The sequence below is a fragment of the Macaca thibetana genome, chromosome Y, assembly GCF_024542745.1.
Source record: "Macaca thibetana thibetana isolate TM-01 chromosome Y, ASM2454274v1, whole genome shotgun sequence".
NCBI classification, from domain to species: domain Eukaryota; kingdom Metazoa; phylum Chordata; class Mammalia; order Primates; family Cercopithecidae; genus Macaca; species Macaca thibetana.
Window position 1 is genome coordinate 11,701,431 of NC_065599.1, and position 8,921 is coordinate 11,710,351.

General features: G+C 44.0%; 1 long non-coding RNA gene across 1 annotated transcript; it reads left to right on the plus strand.

Moving 5' to 3' along the window:
* The first annotated feature begins 5,225 nt into the window (after positions 1–5,225).
* Positions 5,226–8,561, plus strand: LOC126947155 (uncharacterized). Its single transcript, XR_007722952.1, has 3 exons — positions 5,226–5,686; positions 6,641–6,785; positions 8,331–8,561. It is a non-coding gene; the product is annotated as an uncharacterized LOC126947155 (long non-coding RNA).
* The last annotated feature ends 360 nt before the right edge of the window (positions 8,562–8,921 follow it).

An 8,921-nucleotide genomic window follows, 5' to 3' on the forward strand; every position in this document is an offset into this window, starting at 1 on the left:
CTCTAGCCTGGGCGACAGAGCGAGACTCTTGTCTCAAAAAAAAAAAAAAAAAAAAAGACACAAGGAGTACATTTGGAGTTCCATAAGAGAATAAGGTGTATAGACTTAACACAAAAATACTGTATTCAGGTGATGGACACCCTAAATATCTAGATCACCACACATTTTATACATGTAATAGAATTTCTCATAGAACCCCTAAATTTGTACAAAACAAGAAAACACAAAAAAGTTAAAAAAATCTACTTTCAACAGTTTTGAAATGCACAGTACTTTAATATTAATCAACAAAAATAAAAATAAAATCTATGCTGAATAATTTTGAAATGCACAGTACTTTATTATTAACAAAAATAAAAATAAAATCAACTCTGAACAATTTTGAAAGGCACAGTGTTTTAACAAAAATAAAAATAAAATCTTCTCTGAACAATTTTGAAATACTCCGTACTTCATTATTATTAAAAAAAAACCTACTCTGAACAATTTTGAAATGAACAGTATTTTATTATCAACAAAAATAAATCTAAAATAAAACCTATAGTGAACAATTTTGAAATGCACAGTACTTTATTATTAAATATATATATATATAACCTACTGTGAATTTTTTTCTTTTTTTGAGATGGAGTCTCACTGTGTCACCCAGGCTGGAGTGCAGTGGCACTATCTCGGCTCACTACAACCTCCGCCTCCCGGGCTCAAGCAATTCTCCTGCCTCTGCCTCCCGAGTAGGTGGGATTACAGGCACCCACTACCACACCTGGCTAATTTTTGTATATTTAGTAAAGACGGGGTTTCACCATGTTGCCCAGGCTGGTCTCGAACTCCTGACCTCAGGTGATCCACCCAGCTTGGCCTCCCAAAGTGCTGGGATTACAGGCGTGAGCCATACTCTGAACAATTTTGAAATGCACAGTGATTTATTATTAATTAACCAAAATAAAAATGAAACCGATACTGAACAATTTTGAAATGCACAGTACTTTAGTAATAAAAAAATATTATTTACTAACAAAATATTATTATTATTAACTAACAAAATATAAAATCTACCCTGAACTATTTTGAAATGCACAGTACTTTAGTAATAAAAAAAATATATAAAACCTACTGTGAACAATTTTTTTCTTTTTTTTTTTTTGAGACACAGTCTCACTATGTGCCCAGGCTGGAGTGCAGTGGCACAGTTTGGGCTCACTGCAACCCCCTTCTCTTGGGCTCAAGCAAGTCTCGTGCCTTAGCCTCCCGAGTACATGGGATTACAGGTGTGCAGCACGACGCCCGGCTAATTTTTGTATTTTTAGTAGAGACGAGGTTTCACCATATTGGCCAGGCTGGTCTTGAACTCCTGACCTCAGGTGATCCAAAGTGCTGGGATTACCGGCATGAGCCAGTGCGCCCGGCCCTACACTGAACAATTTTGAAATGCACCGTTTTATCATTAATTAACACAAATTAAAATAAAACCTACTCTGAACAGTTCTGAAATGCACAGTGCTTTATCATTAATTAACAAAAATTAAAATAAAACCTACTCTGAACAATTTTGAAATGCACGGTACTTTATTATAAATGAACAAAATAAAAATAACCTGTAATGAACAATGTCGAAATGCAGTGATTTATTATTAATGAACGAAAACAAAACCTACTGTGAACAAGTTTGAAGTGCAGTGTTTTATTATTAATTAACAAAAATAAAACTGACTCTGAACAAGTCTGCAATGCACAGTGCTTTATTATTAATTATGTCACCGTGCTAGGCAGTAGCCGTGCAGAGCTTATTCCTCCTGTCTAAACCAAACTCTACATTACCTGATTATTTGTACTTTTATGAGCAACAAAAATAAAAATGAAACCTACTCTGAACTAGGTTGAAATGCACAGTACTTCATTAATTTATTAAATCATATCTGTTAGCCTATATTAACAAAAAAACCTACTCTGAACAATTTTGAAATGCATAATGCTTTATTATAAACTAACAAAAACAAAAATAACCTACTCTGAAGAATTTTGAAATGCAGTGTTTTATCATTCTCAAAATTAAACCTACTCTGAACAGTTTTGAAATGCACAGTGCTTTATTATTAATTAACAAAAATAAAACCTACTCTGAACAGTTTTTGAAATGCAGTGCTTCAGTATCAATTAACAAAAATAAAACCTACTCTGAACAGTTTTGAAATGTACTGTTTTATTATTAATTAACAAAAATAAAACCTACTGTGAACGGTTTTGAAATGCCCAGTGTTTTATTATTAATTATGTCACCGTGCTGGGCATAGCTGTGCAGAGCTTATTCTTCCTGTCTAAACCAAAACTCTGTATGATCTGACCAACATCTCCCGCCGTGACCTCCCCAGTCTCTGCTACCCACCCTTCTACTCTTGCTTCTGTGAGTTTGACTTTTTTAGATTCCACGTAGCAGTGAGACCATATGCTCTTCATCCTTCTCTCTTTATTGTTTGATTTTGTTTGTTTTGTTTTTGTTTTTTTTCAAGATGGGGTCTTGCTCTGTCACCCAGGAGGTGGCACGATCTCGGCTCACTGCAACCTCCGCCTCCTAGGTTCAAGCGATTCTCCTGCCTCAGCCTCCCGAAGAACTGGGATTACAGCCCCGCGCCACCATTCCCAGCTCTTTTTTTGTATTTTCAGTAGAGATGGCGTTTCAGCATATTGCCCAGGCTGGTCTCCAACTCCTGACCTCAAAGGATCCACCCACCTTGGCCTCCCAACGTCCTGGGATGACAGGCGTGAGCCACCGCACCTGCCTCTGTCTTTCTTAATTTCACAGAAGAGGATTGATTTGGCCCCAGTGCAAGAGTTAGGTCTCAGCTGTGGTCTGGACCCGTGCACGAGAACCTCAGTTCCAACTCTGGACCGTGCGAGGGTCCCAGCCTCACAGGTGTACTGAATCCAGGTCCAAGCGTCATCATCTCACCTGTGCACTTGGATCCACATAGGAGAGGCACAATTCCAACTGTGGACTGAGTCTGCCTGTGAGACTCAGAACCTCACCCGTGGGCTGTGTCTATGGTGGGGGTCACAATCCTGTCGGCTGAGTGTACCTACGAGACTCACCATCTTACCTCTGTGCTGGGTCCTGTTAGTGAACCAGAGAGAGAAAGAAATCATTTAGGTGTGGCTGGGTACGGTGGCTCACGCCTGTCATCCCAGCACTTTGGGAAGAAGCCAAAGCAGGCGGATCACCTGAGGTCGGGAGTTCGAGACCAACCTGACCAACATGGTGAAACCCCGTCTCTCCTAAAAATACAAAAATTAGCTGGGCGTGGTGGCAGGTGCCTGTCGTCCCAGCTACTTGGGAGGCTGAGGCAGGAGAATCGCTTGAACCCGGGAGGCAGAGGTTGTAGTGAGCTGAGATCGCATCACTGCACTCCAGCCTGGGCGACAGAGCGAGACTCCATCTCAAAAACATAAATGGATAAATACATAAATAAATAGAAAAAAAAGAAATTGTTTAGGTGGAGAGTTAGGGTGAAAGGACCCCCAGAGAAAACTTTCCTTCTAACCAAAAGCAGCTCGCGGCCACGGTGGCTCACGTCCGCCAGAGAGGCAAGCGGTACATCAGCCGGGCAGGCATGTGATGTAAAAGTATTGTTATACCTTTGCAGTCTTGTATCTGCAAAGACCCTGTTTGCACGTATCCCATTCTGACATTTCTGTGCATGTGAATTTAGCGGAAGGAGGCACTTCTGTTTTCCCCTTTCATTCTCCCAATGCCTGCTGAGGAGAAAATAGAGTTCGAGAGCGGTCCACAAGAAGAAATAACAGGGAATACGTGTTCTCGTTTCTCCTCACTGCACGCAGAGAAATCCGTTCTGCATTTCCCCTCAGGATGATCGGAGGGCCCCTCACGTTCTCTTTTGTGCACCTGTGAGTCAGAATTTGCGGTTCTCGCTGCACCACGGCCCGAACACTTGGGAAGTTGCTCTCTGGCTTTGCCGCCACAATAAGACCTGGAAGATGGTAGTGACCTTCGCAGTGATTCAGAATAAAAAAAATAAAGTCAGCCTTGTCCATATTTCACTGTCTCATGGTTTCTTGCATATAAACAGGATCCTAAAGCTTTTATTTTAAGTTCAGGAGGATATATACAGGTTTGTTATAGGGGTCAACTTTTGTCTTGGGGGGTTGTGGTTTGAACCCAAAAACACCTGAGACAGGCCTCAGTTAATTTAGAAAGTTTCTTTTGCCAAAGTTGAGGATGTGAAGATGGGTACCCATGACACAGGCTCAGAAAGTCCTCAGGTCATGTGTCCAAGGTGGTCAGACGACAGCTTGGTTTTATACTTTTTTTTTTTTTTTGAGACAGTTTCACTGTGTCCCCCAGCCTGGAGTGCAGTGGCACGATCTCGGCTCTCTGCAACCTCCACCTCCCAGGTTCAAGCGATTCTCCTGCCTCAGCCTCCTGAGTAACTGGAATTACAGGCGCCCGCCGCCGTGTCCGGCTAATTTTGTATTTTTGGTAGAGACGGGGTTTCACCATGTTGGCCAGACTGGTCTCAAACTCCCGATCTCAGATGATCCGCCCGCCTCGGCCTCCTCCCTAAGTCCCGGGACTACAGGCGTGAGCCACCGCGCCCGGCCTTACACATTGTAGAGAGACGTGAGACATCAATATATGGAAGAAGTGCGTTGGTTCTGTTAGGAATGCTTGTTTCTCCGTGCTGTAAAGAAATAGCCCTTGAACATAAATTTAATCTCCTCAGCCAGGCCGTTTTTTTACTTTCTGCAGAAACGGTACACTTGCCAGCAGTTTGGCCACCAGAGTACCCAGCACAAAGGCGACAGGGTCATTTATAACCTGACGCGTCCACCCAACGCTGTGTCCGGTTTCCATGGGCTGGAACGGGGGCCCTCACATTCCGTATTTGTCCCGACTGGCCAGCAACTTAGAACTTTTTTAAAAGAGGCAAAGGCAGAGGAGAACAAAGGAAGGAGGGAGTCACTTGTGGAACGCTGAGAAAGGTAAAAACACCTGCAAAGAAGGAAGAGGAACAGGCTGTGACCTCATGCTGGCTTGGACCGGGATAAGCATCCCAGGGCGGATATTTAGGCTACACTGTGGGAGCTAGGAACACAAAGAACATGGATTTCTTTATTACGGCTAGCAGAGATTTCAGAACGTTAGCACAGGTCTTTGAATACATTTTACTTCTAAGAGAAGTTCGTATTTATTCCTAATTAGACGGGGCGGAAAGTCTTTGAAGAGGAACCTCTACTCTCCTGTTTACCGTTGGGTCTGGAAAGGCGGGACAACCTGAAGCAAAGGCAGGAAGACTGGAAGTGGGGAGGGAGCCTCAGGTCACAGAAGGTGCGACACAAATGGTGACATTTTTCTGAGTTTCCGAGGAGCCTTTCCAAAGGAGGCGATCCGATATGCATCTATCTCACCGAGCAGAGGGAGGACTTGAATACAATGGGAGGCAGGTTTGCCCTGAGCAGTTTCCAGCTTAATTTTCCTTAGTGATTTTGGGGGTCCAGGATATTTTGCCTTCACTGTTGAATTAACTGTTTTATCAGCCAAGTATTAAGCCCAGTACCTAAAAGATATTTTTTCCTGATTTTCTTCTTCCCCTACCTTCCACCCTCTGCTAGGGCCCACCGTGTGCTGCTTCTCTCCGTGTGTCCATCTGTTCTCATCACTGAGGTCCCACTTGTAAGTGAGAACATGTGCTATTTGGTTTTCTGTTCCCACGTTTGTTTGCTGAGGATAATGGCCTCCAGTTCCATCCACATTCCTGCAAAGGACATGATTTTATTCCTTTTTTATGGCTGCATAGTATTCCATGGTGTATATATACTACACTTGCCTTATCCAGTCTACAACGGATGGACATTTAGGTTAATTCTATGTCTTGGCCATTGTGAGCAGTGCTGCAGTGAACATATGTGTGCATGTATCTGTTGTTTTGTTGTTGTTGTTCTTTGAGACACTGTCTTGCTCTGTTACCCAGGCTGGAGTGCAAAGGCACAATCTCGGCTCCCTGCAACTGCCGCCTCCCAAGTTCAAGCAATTCTCCTGCCTCAGCCTCCCAGGTAGCTGGGATTACAGGTGCCCATCACCATGCCTGGCTAATTTTTTGTATCCTCATTAAATCCAGTTTTTAATTAAATGCAGCTATTTTCCTGCTGAGAATTCATTCTTTCATTTATCTATGCATATATATACATACACACACACACACACACACACATATATATATATTTTTTAATTTATGAATTTGCCCAGGCCAGGTACAGTGACTCATGCCTGTAATCCCAGCATATTCGGAGGCTGAGGTAGGAGGATTGCTTGAGGCCAGGAACTCAAGGATAGCCTGGGCTACAGAGGGAGACCTCATCTCTCCAAATAATAATAATAAAAAAAATTAGCTGGGCATGGTGGTGTGTGCCTGCAGTGTCAGCCCTCAAAAGGCTGAGCCTGGATGATTGCTTGAGTCCAGGAGGTCAAGGCTGCAGTAAGCTGTGATCACACCCGTGTATTGCAGCCTGGGTGCCAGAGCTAGACCCTGTATCTAAGAAAATATACATATACATACACATATATATACACACACACATGTACCTACTCTTACTTACATTTCTTTGTGTATCATTGGCTTATTTTGAGGTTTAAAACCAGAATCAAAGAAAATTGATTGGAGGAGCACCTGACTGAAGCAAAATTCATCTCTCCCACCAAAAGGAAGGATTTGCCAGCCGGAGTTCGCATCTGAAAATCAGCAGTAATAATCCTGCTAAGCACATCGAAACAGGTCAGCCTGGCTCTACAGGTCAAAATCATAAAAGGTCAAAGCATTTCTTAAAGCGTTAAGACCCACTCAATACACTAAGCACGCTTTTTGGGAGGTGCAATATACAATTCCAGATCTTTATGCTGCTTTTTTTTTTTTCTTTCTCTTTTGAGACGGAGTCTCACTCTGTCGCCCAGGCTGGAGTGCAGTGGCGCGATCTCGGCTCACTGCAAGCTCCACCTCCTGGGTTCACGCCGTTCTCCTGCCTCAGCCTCCCGAGTAGCTGGGATGACAGGTGCCTGCCACCACGCCTGGCTAACTTTTTGTATTTTTAGTAGAGACAGGGTTTCACTGTGTTAGCCAGGATGGTCTCGATCTCCTGACCTTGTGATCCGCCCGCTTCGGCCTCCCAAAGTGCCGGGATGACAAGTGTGAGCCACCACGCCCAGCCTATGCTGCTGTTTTAAAAAAGAATGACCTGCCAGGTGAGGTGGCTCACGCATGTCATCCCAGCACTTTGGGAGGCTGAGGTGAATGGATCACCTGAGATCAGGAGTTCCAGACCAGACTGGTCAACATGGTGAAGTACAGTCTTTACTACAAATACAAAAATTAGGCCTGCGAACCACCGCGCCCGGCCTTGGTATTTTGTTATGGTAGACTTAGCATGTGCACACAGAACTTAACAACTTATTTTGATATCAAGTACGATCGACTCTGCTCAACAGAATTTCAGCCACCTGGCCAGCAGGTGCCACGTCCAACATGCCTGCCATGGAAACCTGTCCCAGTCAAGCAGTACCTATGGATGCGTGTAGCAGATACAATAAAGTTAGCTCCAGGAAGTAATTGTCTCACCCACCCCATAGACTGCACACATCATACAGGACTGGAGAAAATAACTCAGGCTTGGGTTGCACATGCCTGTAATCCCAGCACTTTGGGAGGGCGAGATGGGCGGATCACGAGGTCAGGAGATCGAGACCATCCTGGCTAACACGGTGAAACCCTGTCTCTACTAAAAATGCAAACAATTAGCCGGGTATGGTGGCAGGTGCCTGTAGTCCCAGCTACTCGGGAGGCTGAGGCAGGAGAATGGCATGAACCCGGGAGGCCGAGGTTGTAGTAAGTCGAGATCAAGTCACTGCACTCCAGCCTGGGCAACAGAGCGAGACTCCATCTCAAAAAAAAAAAAAAAAAGAAAAAAGAAAATCACTGAGGCTTGAGCCCCATTAAGATTGCCTGTCTCTGTCTCAGAACAAGAATGTACCACAGTAGCAGAGTATTGGGAACATTTTATGACATGTAATGACTACACAGCAAGTATAGATACTCGGGGAAAACCTCGGTGGTCTCCTGAGTTGGGTCTTGGTGGTTGACTGTCTGAGTGTCAGCTCTGGCACTTTAGACACAGGAGGTTTACAGAAAGAATGCGGGTGGCGATTTGAATTCTTTATTTTTTTGTCTTGTTCACTTCGTCCTACAGAGAGATTTATTTATTTATATATTTATTTATTATTTTTGCTTCATATCTGTGTCTTTATTTGTTCTTAAACATAATTTCAGTCCGTGTGATGCTCTGAATAGATTCTGACAAACTTAACTGGGGCAGGCAACTGGGGAAGGTCGTCGGTGACTCACACGCTAACGATGGAAGGTGGCTGGTCCTTTCAGCTTCATCCCTCCATCCACGGCGTGTTCAAGATCCCAGGAGCTCCAGCTCTCACGCCTCCCTTTCAGAACAAAAGGGTCCTGCCCAGGGAGATACAGCGTCTCGGCCCCCACAACACGAAGCAGCTGAGCTGGGAACTCAGGAGGAAACATGCGCTGTGGGTACCTGGGTGAGGTCACCGGGGCTACCACAACCCAGTAACACCGACAGGGTGACGTGAACCAGAGCAATGCACTCTCTCACCATGCTGGGAGCCAGAAGGCGGTTTGACATTCCTGCCTCTCTGACAATGCGGGGAGCCAGGGGTCCCAGATCAAGGTGCTGGCACGCTTCATTCCTTCTGAGGGCTTTACAGTATGACAACTTTTGCTTGCTATTCATTTGTTACTTTTTGTGTTTAGACATCTTTATGCCTTTGTAAATACTTTCGTTTATTTAGTTTACATGTATTTCATATATTTATAATGCTTTTATTTCTTCATTTT